The sequence below is a fragment of the Pseudophryne corroboree genome, chromosome 9 (genome assembly GCF_028390025.1).
Source record: "Pseudophryne corroboree isolate aPseCor3 chromosome 9, aPseCor3.hap2, whole genome shotgun sequence".
In the NCBI taxonomy this organism is placed as follows: domain Eukaryota; kingdom Metazoa; phylum Chordata; class Amphibia; order Anura; family Myobatrachidae; genus Pseudophryne; species Pseudophryne corroboree.
The window spans coordinates 89,401,293-89,415,254 of record NC_086452.1 but is presented as its reverse complement, the minus strand read 5'-3'; the positions used below and the strand labels follow the sequence as shown (position 1 = coordinate 89,415,254).

The window sequence follows — 13,962 nt, the reverse complement described above, 5'->3', positions numbered from 1 at the left end:
ACCTAAAAATTAGTCTAGTTACCCCGTATGTTGCGCCACTATGTTGACAGGGCTGCCCTATAGTCCCCGTAGCCAGATGGAGTGTCTCTCCAAAACACAACAGAAGGAAATCATAAACAAGGGGGAAATTATAGCTACAGGTACCACCAGGCGCCTACAACAAATGCATTCACAATACAGTAATGGAGGATAAGCAAATAATACAACCCTTTAGTTGATGCAGGGATGTTCAATCTTCAAACCTTGTGCACCTCCTTCTCACCAAATAGGTCACAGAGAGACCAGCACATAGAAGAGAGCAGAGGAGGGCCACATGTGTAGTACAATCATTTATTACATACACACATAAACAAAACAAAACTGTTTAAGAGATGGTATAGATGTATCAGTTTGCAGAGGGGAAAATGCGGAACAATTACCAGAGCGTCTGAGAACCCACAAAAAGTTCTCAGACAAGTTCTTTAAATCCCAGAAACCGCCCGGGCTGGAAGCTGGAAAAATCACTGGCACTTGAAACTGCAGGGCACCCTCCGGACACTGACCACAGATAAGCTCGCCAACGCGTTTCAACTCCTCCTTCCTGGAGTCTTTCTCAAGGCTGTATACCATCCCACAGTCACAATCCCCATATTTAAACTATCCTTTGACCAATTACAAACGTCCTTTTGGGCGGCACTATCTTTCTTGCTGTTTCCGCGTATCGTCCGGTTTCCATGGTAACCGGAAGTCCATGTTCGTCACTTCCGCCCGTTGAACTGCAGGGTTGTCGCCATGGTTACCGGACGCATCAGGACGCAGCTTCCGATGACACCGTCCTTGCCCTGGTCTCCATAGTAACCCGGCGCACGGATTTGTACAAGTCGGGAGCGCGTCTTCAACCTGCTCCGGCCCTCGGTGTCAGTTACCATGGTCACTGTAAACAGAGCCTCCGTCCATAGTTAAAAATGTCCATAGTCCTTTATTAAAAGATGATCCAGTCATCGATATATAAAATTACTTAAATTAAGGAGCATTGAGGGCCCAAAGGGATTCTGAAAAATGTAAAAGACATAAAAAGCCATAAAAAAGTATCTCAAAGGAGAAACAACATAATATTGCTCCAGGATCTTAATTTAAAACAACAATTTGATTCTCAATGCAGTTAAATAAACCACTTCAACTCAAAGTCATTGTTGAGCCCCATAGGGTGTAAGCTGTTAAATACATAAAGTGCATTTCGCTCTTTGCTAAAAGAGCAGTGATATCTCGTTGTCTAGGTCCACATTTAACTACTTTTATCGCCCCAAATCTAAATATCCCCGCTGTGGAACTTTTATGGTGCACTTTAAAATGATTTGACAGGGCATGGGACTCCAGACTTTTTTAAATATTTCTACAATGTTCGCCTAGGCGAGTTTTTAGTGGTCTACTAGTGCGACCTATATAAAACAAATGGCATTGGCATTCAATGCAGAGAAGTACCAAATGACGGGACTAAGAAATTGGACTCTATATGTATTAATGGGACAACTGTGAAAATTAGAGATTTTATCACATGTAATGTCAAAAATGTGGTATATTTTATTGAATGCCAATGCCATGTCAAATCATTTTAAAGTGCACCATAAAAGTTCCACGCAAAATCTCGTAAAGGGGTATCCAGTTGCGCTATATATATCTCACCCACAAATGCGCGGTCCAATCCCACAGCATATAGGTACTTGTTACCTATCTGCCGTACAACCACGGGTCGATGTACAAACTGCGACCCTCAGTTTGGAGGGTAATACAAAAACCTTTTAACTTCAATCGCAATACTATGCACTATCACGCTCCTCTGCAAATCACCTCACGATTTGCGTATTTCAATCTATATTAACGTGAGTCAGCCACTTCACGCCACCAAGCCTCCTCTTACTTGATGTACCACGGGACCCGACTTCCGGGGTTCAGTTCCACTCACTCTTACGTTCGCTCGCTCAAGTACACTTTGTCTTTTCTGTACAGAAAATTTGGATTCATTCAGGTTGGCAGCTTTACCCCAGAGGCAATACAGTTTTTAAACTAAATTTAGAGTAACCTGCTTTTGAAATCTGATAGTTATGTGCTATTGTATTAAATGTCTACTATCCCACCTTTGAACTAAACGACACTATTGTATAATTTGTACTTAGCGCCCGCATTCTTACGCACTTTGCGCAAACACGTGACCGTGCGTGTCCCTTACGCTGCGTGCGCAGTCCTTTACTTTGTCCGAGACACGTGTACAAAACCCTGCGTCCGCAATAAAACAAATCACACAGCTTCTATAAATGTGAGCAATACTAACTACTATTGCCCACTAGACACAACTTGTTCTGTATAAACTTTTATGCAGACCTTCGTTTGTGTCTTAATACTTACTTCCTTAAACACTTATTTTAGTTTTAACTATATAGCAACAAATGTATCCTATTTCACACAGATCTATAATGACTCTAGCAATAATCAATAATTTAAATGATATGATTCAGATTGGATAGCTATCTTGCAGAACATACACTGATATAAATATACACATAATTATAATAATATTATATATATGTACCTTTCACTGGTCTCCTATGAGACTCATTTACCCATTCAGTGCTTCTAATTTGCATATCAACAGAGGTTCATATGCCTGTTCAAGAGGGTAGTGGGACAGGTTAATTAACATTTCAATGGATATCCTAAACTAGCAAGCAGAGTTAACTGAATCCTAGAGGTAAAAGAAAAAAAAACTTTTTTTTTATATCTGTGTGTAATTCTTACATCAAGTATTCATCTCTTAACTCTCACTAGGCCCAGCTGAAACTATTTGTAATTGACTATGGCATGGGTTAAATAAATGCATTGGTAACTCATAAATGGTGTTTGATGTGACCAAGGAGAGCTAATTATTCTGAGCAGTGAAAATCAGCCATTTAGAAAATGACCTTCCCAAAATGGCCACTGCTCCTCCCCCTTCCACATCCATGAGGGTTACACAAAATGGTGGACAGGCCATGTGGTTAGTCCAAAATGGAGGACAGACCATGCGGCTTCCTTTGTCACAAAGAAATCACACATTATACAAGCACCAGAAGTTATTTTAGGCCTGAGTTAAAAAAAAAAACGATATCAAGGCTATGCAGCAACTTTTAAACCTACTTAACTGATAAACAATCCAATCTGAATCAAACACAATATGACTTATTTGAACCTTGTTTTGCAACAATAAAAATACATTTTAGCATCTTAAATATTATGAGAAACGCATTGTCCCTTGAAATTTCATATCATTGGCTTACTGATAACACAACAATACATTAACATGGATGTTATATTCATCAGCTTCGCAATGCGTCCATTGGAGCCGGCCAATTACAGCCGCGTTTGTAATGTACAGTACATCATTAAGACCCTTATATCCCGTGGGAGCCCTCATCTAAGAATGCCAAATTGCTTTCTCACAAATATTTAAAATGCCCGCTCTAATATATATTGCAGACGCCAGGCGCATCTTATTACCATATACGATAAAAGTGCGCTGTACATCGCAAAACACTGTATCCCATAAGAGAAAACAATACACCCACACATTATCTGAGTTCCAAAGCTCATTGATGTATATATTTGTTATTAAAAGGATATGGATTCAATATATATTACAAAGTACAGTATACCTATAGTTACATGATTACAACTCACACAGTAAGCAGTTAATACATAAAGTTACATACAGTTACATGCCAGCATACAATGCCATTATCCTTAAGTTATATAAATTCGTCTTTCCATATCACTCTCTCTCTCTCTCTGTAAAGTAATGCTGGCACTCCATCATCCTCTGAGACCAAAACAGGAACTACCTTCCTGTGTGATCAGCAAAATGTGTTTTCTAGTTTCTGGGGGAGGGGTTCACGATGAGTCACCAGTCCCTTTGTATATGCTGAACAAGTTCAGCCTTGGGGACATCCAAAGGGGCTGGCCTGAGTTTCCTGTCCACCACCTGTTTGGAATATCTATTGTTCTAATAAAAGTGATTTTAGCTTTTATACATGTAATCATAACTATCCGCTGCAATGTCCCACAACTTCACAACAAGCATCAAATGAATCTACAGATCAATCTGGTTGCTTCAATAGTAAACATGACAGGTCTATCTGGTTCCGTTCAAATAATACACATACATGACACCACTCCATCATATATAATTCTAAATCATCATGATGTCTGGCGCTTGATATTATTATAATTATGTACTGTATGAAATAAGTGTCGGATCCATCTCTGTGGCATGTCCGTGTAAATGCGTGTGTTACCATGTATTGCTGTGCTCTCTGCGCATATTTGCAAGTATAGCGACTTTTATGTGTGTAGTTTGTATGTTCTCTTTATGTAATATTTTTTTGACTTCGACACAGCAATGGCCTCTAACTTCTGTGTCGATCCCTGTGTCGGCATCAATGTCCGCGTTGGCCTGCAAGACCTGTGTATCATGAGCTGAGGGGGTCCTAGATGAAATGGACTGATCCATATCTAGAGCATTCTTCGTAGCTTTTTTCTAGCAACTTAATAGAGTATGCCCTAATGAACTCTGAGGAATCTTATTTCCTAGGCTATCCAGCCATTCTGTCTCCATCCTAATGGGATGAAACCACTCAAGGCAATCCTGAGTACCTGGTACAGACTGAGGAAGACACCTCCACAACCTCCAAAACATTTTGTTCTGACATGACACTGACCAGTGATACTGAGCACTGTTCGGGATACTAGAAGTGACACGGAGCTGCAAGATACAGCAATGGCCTACTGTACTGTACTACTATATATACTGGTGGTCACCAAAATGCTGCACTGTACTACTATATACTGCTCACAACAATGCAGCACAGATATGGATACTAGATGTGACACGGAGCTGCAAGATACAGCAATGGCCTACTGTACTGTACTACTATATACTGGTGGTCACCAAAATGCTGCACTATGCTACTATATACTGCTCACAACAATGCAGCACAGATATGGATACTAGAAGTGACACAGAGCTGTAAGATACAGCAATGGCCTACTGTACTGTACTACTATATACTGGTGGTCACCAAAATGCTGCACTGTACTACTATATAGTATATACTGGTCACACAACAATGCAGCAGATATTGAGCACTGATCAGGATACTGTCTAGAACTGAGTCTGACACGGAGCTGCAAGATACAGCAATGGCCTACTGTACTGTACTACTATAATATACTGGTGGTCACCACAATGCAGCACACTGAGCACAGATATTTGCAGCACACTGAGCACAGATATTGAGCTTTTCAGGTAAAGAACGTAGCCACGTCCTCTCCGCTCAATCTCCAATGCACGAGTGAAAATGGCGGCGACGCGCAGCTCTTTATATGGAATACGAATCTCGCGAGAATCCGACAGCGGGATGATGATATTCGGCCTCGTTCGGGTTAACCGAGCAAGGCGGGAAGATCCGAGGCTGCCTCGGACCCGTGTAAAACATGTGAAGTTCGGGGGGGTTCGGATCTCGACGAGCCGAACCCGCTCATCTATAGGCATGACCTTTACCAACAGTTGTCTCATATTGTCCTGCATAGCTGTCCTTCTCCCAGGGAACTGTCTTGTGACCTCAAGTCTTTCTTTGCCTTCTGTGATGAATTAACCCTCGCAAATGGCAATGGCATCCTCCTGCGTAGTCAGAATTTTATGATTCCTTATTCGCTTTAAGGTTTTTATGCTCAGCAGGCCCACCAGCAGGGTCACCCGGGCATGAGGCCACCTATGGTGATATAAGGATGCCCTGTTTTGGCCCTCAATGGCTGCTAACATTGAGCAGGTTGTCTCAGTCTGTGCCCCCTACAATGGAAGGTGATTTCCGGATTTTCACCAGTGAATGGGACATCTTACACGCCACCAGCAGTCCCTGCTATCAACAGTCCAACGGACTATCAGAAAGGGCAGTACATGTGCTGTTCCTGTTAGACAAATTTTATGCAGGTGGTTCTGTCGTGTTTATGTTGCTTCAGAATTTGAAAAATATTTAGAGAGATGGACTTCCCTCTCCTGCTCAACTCCTTTTGTCCAGGAGAACCCTCACCATCATACCCACCACCAAGTTCAAACTTAGGGGGTAATTCAGATCTGATCGCTGCTGTGCGTTTTCGTGAGTGGCAATTGAGCATTTACTGGGAGTGTTCGGGAAAACGCAGGCGTGCCCAAGCATTTTCAGGGAGGGTCTCTGACGTCAGTTCCGGCCCCGATCAGCCCGTTCTCATCGCACTGGAGGAGTAAGTCCTGGGCTGCGCAGAGACTGCACACAGTGGATTTCTGCAGCGCGGTGTACACATGGGATCGTACACCTGCACAGCGAATTTACACTCCCCCTGGAGGCGGCGACTATCCGAACGCAGGACAGCAAAATTAGCAGCCCAGCAATCAGATCTGAATTAGGCCCCTAGACCACAAGTTGAGAATAGTGTGCAAGATGCTCTGTAGAACTCCAGGTTGTCGCTCAAAGCCACTCCTGATAAAACATGGCTCAAGCCCATTGTCCCCTGGGCAGACCGTCTGCATCCAGACCGCTTTCGTATTTGACAGGGTCGGGACTGTGCAGGGCTCTGCCAACAAGCCCAACAGTGGTGTAATCTGACGGTGATTTGCATGAGTTCCAATGGTCGCCACCTACAGGAGTGTGTGAGCCAACAGCTTTCCTGACACCAACTGAAGGTGTCAGGACACCCATTGTCATGGATAATAATTCCCCCCAAAAAACACCTATTGTGTTACAGTACAGTCCCATACCCTTGCCCAACCGTGAGCCTATTCAGACAACGAACATACAACTAACCCCTTTCTGTGTAACCAGGTCTGGGAGAATTCCCATGCCTAATCCAAAATTCCAGGACTATGGAATATGGACTACTTGATTGCAGCAGCAAATTTGTTAGCAGTTGTGCAAAACCATGGGGGTCATTCCGAGTTGATCGTAGCTGTGCTAAATTTAGCACAGCTACGATCATTCACACTAACATGCGGGGGGATGCCCAGCATAGGGCTAGTCTGCCCTGCATGTCAGTGTGTCCCCCCCCCCCTGCAGAAGTGCAAAGGCATCACACAGTGGCGATGCCTATGCACTTCAAGAGTAGCTCCCGACCAGCGCAGCTTTAGCGTGCTAGCCGGGAGTTACTCGTTGCTCCCCAGCCCGCAGCGGCTGTGTGTGACGTCATGCAGCTGCCGCGGCCCCCCCCCCCCAATGGTCCGGCCATGCCTGCGTTGGCCGGACCACGCCCCCTAAACGGCGGCTTAACGCCGCCATCCAGCCCCCTCCCGCCCAGCGACCGCCTCTGCCTCAGAGGCGATCGCTAGGCAACGATGGCTGGCATGCGCCGACGCACTGCAGCGCTGGCGCATGCGCAGTTCCGACTTAATCGCTGCACTGCAGGTGTGGCAGATAAACATTTGCAGAGAGAGTTAGATTTGGGTGGGTTATTTTGTTTCTGTGCAGGGTAAATACTGGCTGCTTTATTTTTACACTGCAATTTAGATTTTAGTTTGAACACACCACACCCAAATCTAAAGGCCCATACACACTTGCCGATAAAATGAGCGACGTCGCTCATTTTCCCCCTCCCTGAGCAACGTCGCTCATTTTATCGGCAAGTGTGTATGCCGCCAGTGACGACCGATGCGCGGCCCCGCGGGTCGGCAACGATTGTCGCTGTCGGCAGTGCATGCGTGCAGGATCTGGACTGTCATTCAGGACCTGCATGCACGGCTGGCGGAGGCGTGACGTCACTGAGAAATATGAGCGGTCATATCGCTCAGTGTGTACAGTCGGCCGCCGACCGGCCGGCCCGGGAGGAGAAACATTAGACAACGTCGTTCACAGAGCGACATCGTCTAATGTGTACAGACCTTAACTCTCTCTGCACATGTTATATCTGCCCCCCTACAGTGCACATGGGGCCTAATTCAGATTTGTTTGCTCGCTAGCTATTTTTTGTAGCGCTGCGAACAGATAGACACCACCTATAGGGGAGTGTATTTAAGCTTTGCAAGTGTGCGAACGCGTGTGCAGCCGCCCTGTATAAAAACAGCTTGTGCAGTTTCTGAGTAGCTCTGACCTTACTCAGCCGCTGCAATCACTTCAGCCTATTCGAGCCCGGAATTTACGTCAGACACCCGCCCTGCAAACACCTCGACACACCTGTGTTTTTCCAACCGCTCCCAGAAAACGGTCAGTTGCCACCCACAAACACCCTCTTCCTGTCAATCTCCTTGCGAACGACTGTGCAAATGGTTTCTTCGCTAGAACCAGTCCACAGCTACGATCCGCTTTGTAATTGTGAGGCGCGCCTGTGCATTGCGGTGCATACACATGCGCAGTAGTTACCTGATCGCTGGGCAGCAAAAAACGCTAGTGAGCGACAGATCTGAATTAGGCCCATGGTTTTGCCCAACTGCTAACAAATTTGCTGCTACGATCAGGTCTGAATTAGGCCCTAAGCCTGGAGAAGTGAATAAGCAGTGATAAAGAAGTGATAAGTGGAAGGTGATAACGCACCAGCCAATCATTACGGGTTTGAAAATGACAGTTAGGAGCTGATTGGCTGGTGCGTTATTATCACCTTCCACTTATCACTTCTTTATCACTTCTGCAGGCTTAATACATCTGCCCCGTTCATTGAAATAAAATACCTCATTCTTACTGGCCTTGCTAAAGAATTGCCGTTTCATGGCATTGTACAAAAAAAAATAAAAAATGACAACTGTGTTTTTCCTGGCAGAGGAGGAAAATGAAGAAACACAAAATAAATCCATTGTGTGTAATTATCCCCCTAGTTAACACATATTTGCCCTGACCTCAAAGTCAGCAACACAGAAAATCCCTAAATCAGCTTCTATCAATTAGATGTCAGCTTGTCTAAGTGCCTGTAATTACCATTAACCTCTAGAAAAGAATCCAATCTACTCTCACTGCTGATAAACTAATCTTTACAGGCCGATTATTCTGCATATTGCTCCCTATGGTCTGTGAGGCAAGTTTCACTGTTTATGTCTGTGTCCAGAGAGGATGTGCTGTCAATGTCTGTGACAAGGACGGTCTCCCCAGGCTGATGGGACAATCAACGTCTGGTCACACTGACTTATGGATTGCATCAATGTTATTACACATGCAAATATGTCATTGCAAAAATAAAATGGGTGAGCTTTACAATGGGCTTGGTTTCAGGGCAGACGTTTAAGAGATATAGGAGCTGATTTATCAAAGGTCAAGAGGGTCAGTTTTTGTCTCACCCAAAACATCAATAGGACTGACGATAACACCAGCTATAGAGAAGACTTCTCCATGCTTTACCGACGCAATATTGGTTCTGTTATCACCATCTCAGGATAATGATGACATGTTAAAACTGATTCAATTCTTATATGTTTTATTGGGATCCGTTCAAGATACCAGTTGTCAGGATCTCGGAAGCCGAAATACCAATGCGGGAATCCCGACACCGACGCCGGAATACAGAACAGGTCAGGTTTCCAACGTCAGAATTGTGACAGCCGGGAATCCCAAAGGTTAGTGCAGCCAGGAGGGTTACAATTTGGCTAGGGGTGGGGACTTTGGGGGTTAGGTTTAGGCGCCACCCAGTTAAGCTGTGGAGGGGGAGGTTAGGCTGCGGGGAGGGGGGTTAGGCATCACCGTGGAGGGGGGGTGGGTTGAGTTTAGGCACTAAGGGGGAGAGTTAGGGTTAGGCTGCGGAAAGTGGGGGTTAGGTTTAGGCACTAAGTGGAAGGTTAAGGTTAGGCCCTATGGGGGAGGTTAGTGTTAGGCAGTGGTAAGGGAGGGTTAGGGTTATGGGGGTAGGGGGTTTAATACGTACCTCACCCCTGTCGGGATCTTCACTATTGGATTGCCGGCGTTGGTATTGTGACCATTGGAATCCCGTCTGCCAGGATCACATACTGATCCCTGTTTTATTATTTGAATAAAGCAGTTTTTGAATGTTTAAGGCTTTTAAATGTTTTTATTTTTACAGGTTGAGTATCCCTTATCCAAAATGCTTGGGACCAGAGGTATTTTGGATATCGGATTTTTCCGTATTTTGGAATAAGTGCATACCATAATGAGATATCATGGCAATGGGACCCAAGTATAAGCACAGAATACATTTATGTTTCATATACACCTTATACACACAGCCTGAGGGTAATTCTAGCCAATGGTTTTAATAACTTTGTGTATTAAACAAAGTGTGTGTACACAATTCATTTATGTTTCATATACACCTTATACACACAGCCTGAAGGTCATTTAATACAATATTTTTTATATTTTTTTGTATTAAACAAAGTTTGTGTAAATTGATCCATCAGAAAACAAATGTTTCACTATTTGAGTCTCACTCAAAAAATTCCGTATATCGGAATATTTGGATATGGGATACTCAACCTGTATAAATCATTTTAACTTGATTTTTTACAGTTTTATTTTAACTAAGTGGAAGTGAATGCCCGTATCTAGATGACCGGTATACTTTGAATAAGAAAATAAAGGATCTTCTGAAATTATTGGATAGTGTCACTCAATAGACTGGCTGAAGGTGTTCTGTGGAAGTAATCTGTTGATTGGACAGCCATAGCCTATTTGCTGTCCAATGACAAACCGCTGCTTATTATTTCCGCGTTCCAGTTTCTGAATGTCTCTCAAGTTTAAAAGTTCTATTTGGATTTGACATCAGTGGCAGTTCTAGGGAATTCATGTAACCTCTCTGGAAGGATGGGATCACAATAGACAGGTCTCCACCTGACTTCTATATGGATCTTTAAATATGGTGAGGGGTTCTCCAAAGGGGAATAGCCCTTTAACGTTGATTTGTCCTCAGAGAACTAGAAGAAGGTGACTTTCGACTGCAAGTGAGCCCCTTATACCACTTTATATTGGAAATTATTACAAATATTATACAAAACGTATTATTATTATTATTATTATTATTATCTACATTTAATTAGATAGCATCAGCATAATCCGTTGTACTTTACAATAGTAAATACAGTATTAAAAAGAGAGAGGTAGGAGTTCCCTGATCACAAGTTTATAATCTGTAGATAGATGATAGCTTACCTATAATACAAATGAATTGTAATGTTTGTATACACAGAGGATTTAATTGAACCAAGTGTGAAGACTGGAAATAACGTAATGTACCGAGTGGGTTCTTTAATACATCTTTCTGTCTTACAAATCAGAGGCTCACATCCTCCCTGTGCTGGAACACATGTTTGCACTTTAGTGCTAGTCTTTCCCGCATCCACACCGCTTACACCGATCTGGTAAATGTCAGGTTTTTCTCACAGCCTCAAGATCAGGTGCTGGAGACAGAGGGAAAGTAAAACGCATGGGGACGTATGTGTGTTCATGTCTGTGCATTGATCTAAAGCAGAGGAAAGCACACGAACAACATGAAAATCAGTGATTCCAGTAGTAATTGGATGTGCATGTGTGAAATCAGATCTCAGAGAAAATGCATTATGCACAATTAGTTCCCTGGCCAATTGTGTTACCAGATGCCTGGGGAAGTGGTATTTAAATTGTGCATCTTCAGTTTCTATGGCGCTCCTTGCTGTGCACAGAACAGATGATCATGGAGGTAAAAAACATTTATTTCCATCGGGTATAAAGATAAATGCCCTAGCCCAAATACAATAGCCATCAATCTGTTGATCCTGGCGCGATTCTTGCAAAAAGCCACTAGATTGAAAATGTAAATTATTTACAAGACAAAACCAACTAATTGCGCTGAAAATCTAGCAGGAGTCTCACCAGGAACTTGCCATTGGGGCCTCTGTCTTTCTATAGGTGATTGGGCTTTCCTACTAATAGTCCCAATATTGGTGGCACTGGCAGAGTTCCAACTTGTGGACCACATACGGGGGCTTACTATTCAGGATGGAAGAGTAGCTTCAATAAAATAGGGTGCAAATGGGCACATCGATGTGGTGGTTGGACATGTTAGGGCGAATAAGTAGATCGTGATTGTAGAATGAGGGCCTGATTCAGGTCACTGAGATAAGTTTGCAGCGCGCACTAGCAGGACACTGCCTGTGCGTGCACGCAGTTAATGCAGTCGGCTTGTATTAACTGCGAATGCCTCGGCCTGATGAACAGGCAGAGGTGTTCACTCTGGGGGCATTCGCGAACCATTGCGGAGGTGGCGCAAAGAAAATGGGGGCATATTGGCTGCATTTTTGGGGTAGCTGCTTGCCATCGCACGCAGCCACTCCGTTTGAAAAAAAATGGCGGCGGGACTTCTGTAATTGCAGCCAGGCTGCGCAGGCAGGAGGCTTCCCTAGTTTCAGCAACCATGCACTAATTGCAGTGCAATCACAATTAAGGCATGGTCGCAGTTGGTGGGCGGCGGGTAGCATGCTGGGCGGCCTTGCCCTGCGATGGATGGCCACCAGCATGCGAAAGAACGGATTGCAAATTCTGCTTTTTAGCAGAATTTGCAGTCCGTACTGAATAGGGTCCTGAGAGCAGGTTTTATTTTGCAATTTCTTGTCCAACTTCAGGACTTGGAAAAGAAGGTAGTACCAACGTTTCTTATTTGTCAGTGTTGAAATATCCAGAAGATATAAATAACAATAGTGTACACTGTGGTAGAAGGGCAGATAATAATGTGAATATATATACTCAGCCTTCCTAGGGTTGTATTAGATGTTAGACCAAGTCTTATCAAGTGAAGCCGCCCAGAAAAGAAGATAGACATCCATAGGCACCATCACAAACTTATTCACAACTGCATACACATATGTGGACTAAACGCAAGAATGAGGAACATCGATTGCCAGGGTTGCCCTATGGTCACACAGACTGGCCACAGCAGTAGTGACATTGGCACTATGTTTCTCCACATACATTATCACAGCTGAAGGCAGATACATGCCTATAAAACGGCCATGACACACCTGCAGTTTAGCCACCACTCCCCGTTACCTCCCCCAAACGGTCCCTTCCTATCATTCACTCTGCATTAAAGTTCTTATTGTGAGAGTGATCGTAGAGACACCTTTGCGTGTGCACAGTCCGATCGCAGCACTTGTGCAGTCTGATGATAGTCGCTCCATTGTGTGAACATCGGCATTGTGTACAAACATAAATTAAGCATACATTGTGTACAAACATAAAATACCTTATCTCCATTACACATTAGGTATTTAAACATCTAAAACCGTACTTGTGAAGATGTTAAGACGTTGTCGGACATCAACCTGTACCTACTAGTTGTGTCTACAATCACCGTAGGACACTGGTGTAAATTGTCTCAAACGTCTTATACCTACCTAGGAAGGCCGATTATATATATATATATATATATATATATATATATAGGCATTATTATCTCCTACCCTTCTACCTATTGTTATTTTTTATCTTCCTTCTCATATATATCCATGTATATCTTCTATACATATCCAAGGAATGTCCGCATTCACAGTGAGATAGATACAGTGCTGCGGTGCCACGCAAACTTTGCGATATGAAGACAAGTCCTCAATCCAAAAACATATTAATTAGAGTATAGGGGTGCACACACCAGTCTCTCCATAAAATCCACATTTTTATTCAAGCATAGTTTAAAAACATCATACTGATGTTTCAGTCCTGACTGGACCTTTGTCATGGATATCTTCTGGATATTTCAATACTGATGATTAAGAAGTGCCGGAACCACTTTCTTTTCCAATAGTTAGCCCACTGAACAATCCTGTTGTAAGATTCATGCTGTTCCTGGTCCTTCGATCATAATTTCTTGGAGCGGGACATCCCCTTCTCTACACGCAACTTCAGGACTTGGAAAGTATGCATAGGTATTATACATCCAGGATCTTATCCTTTGAGGACTTAGGGGACGATTTATCACCATCCGCATCTAATGATGCGGACGACAGGTGATAATATCGGC

At 43.5% G+C, this 13,962-nt stretch overlaps 1 long non-coding RNA gene across 1 annotated transcript in view; it reads right to left on the bottom strand.

Moving 5' to 3' along the window:
• Window positions 1-331: 331 nt before the first annotated feature.
• LOC134956719 (uncharacterized) overlaps window positions 332-13,962 on the bottom strand; it is a 124,850-nt gene continuing 111,219 nt past the window's right edge. Inside the window, exon 3 of the long non-coding RNA XR_010186125.1 lies at window positions 332-1,031. This is a non-coding gene — a long non-coding RNA (uncharacterized LOC134956719). The remainder of the gene's footprint in view (window positions 1,032-13,962) is intronic.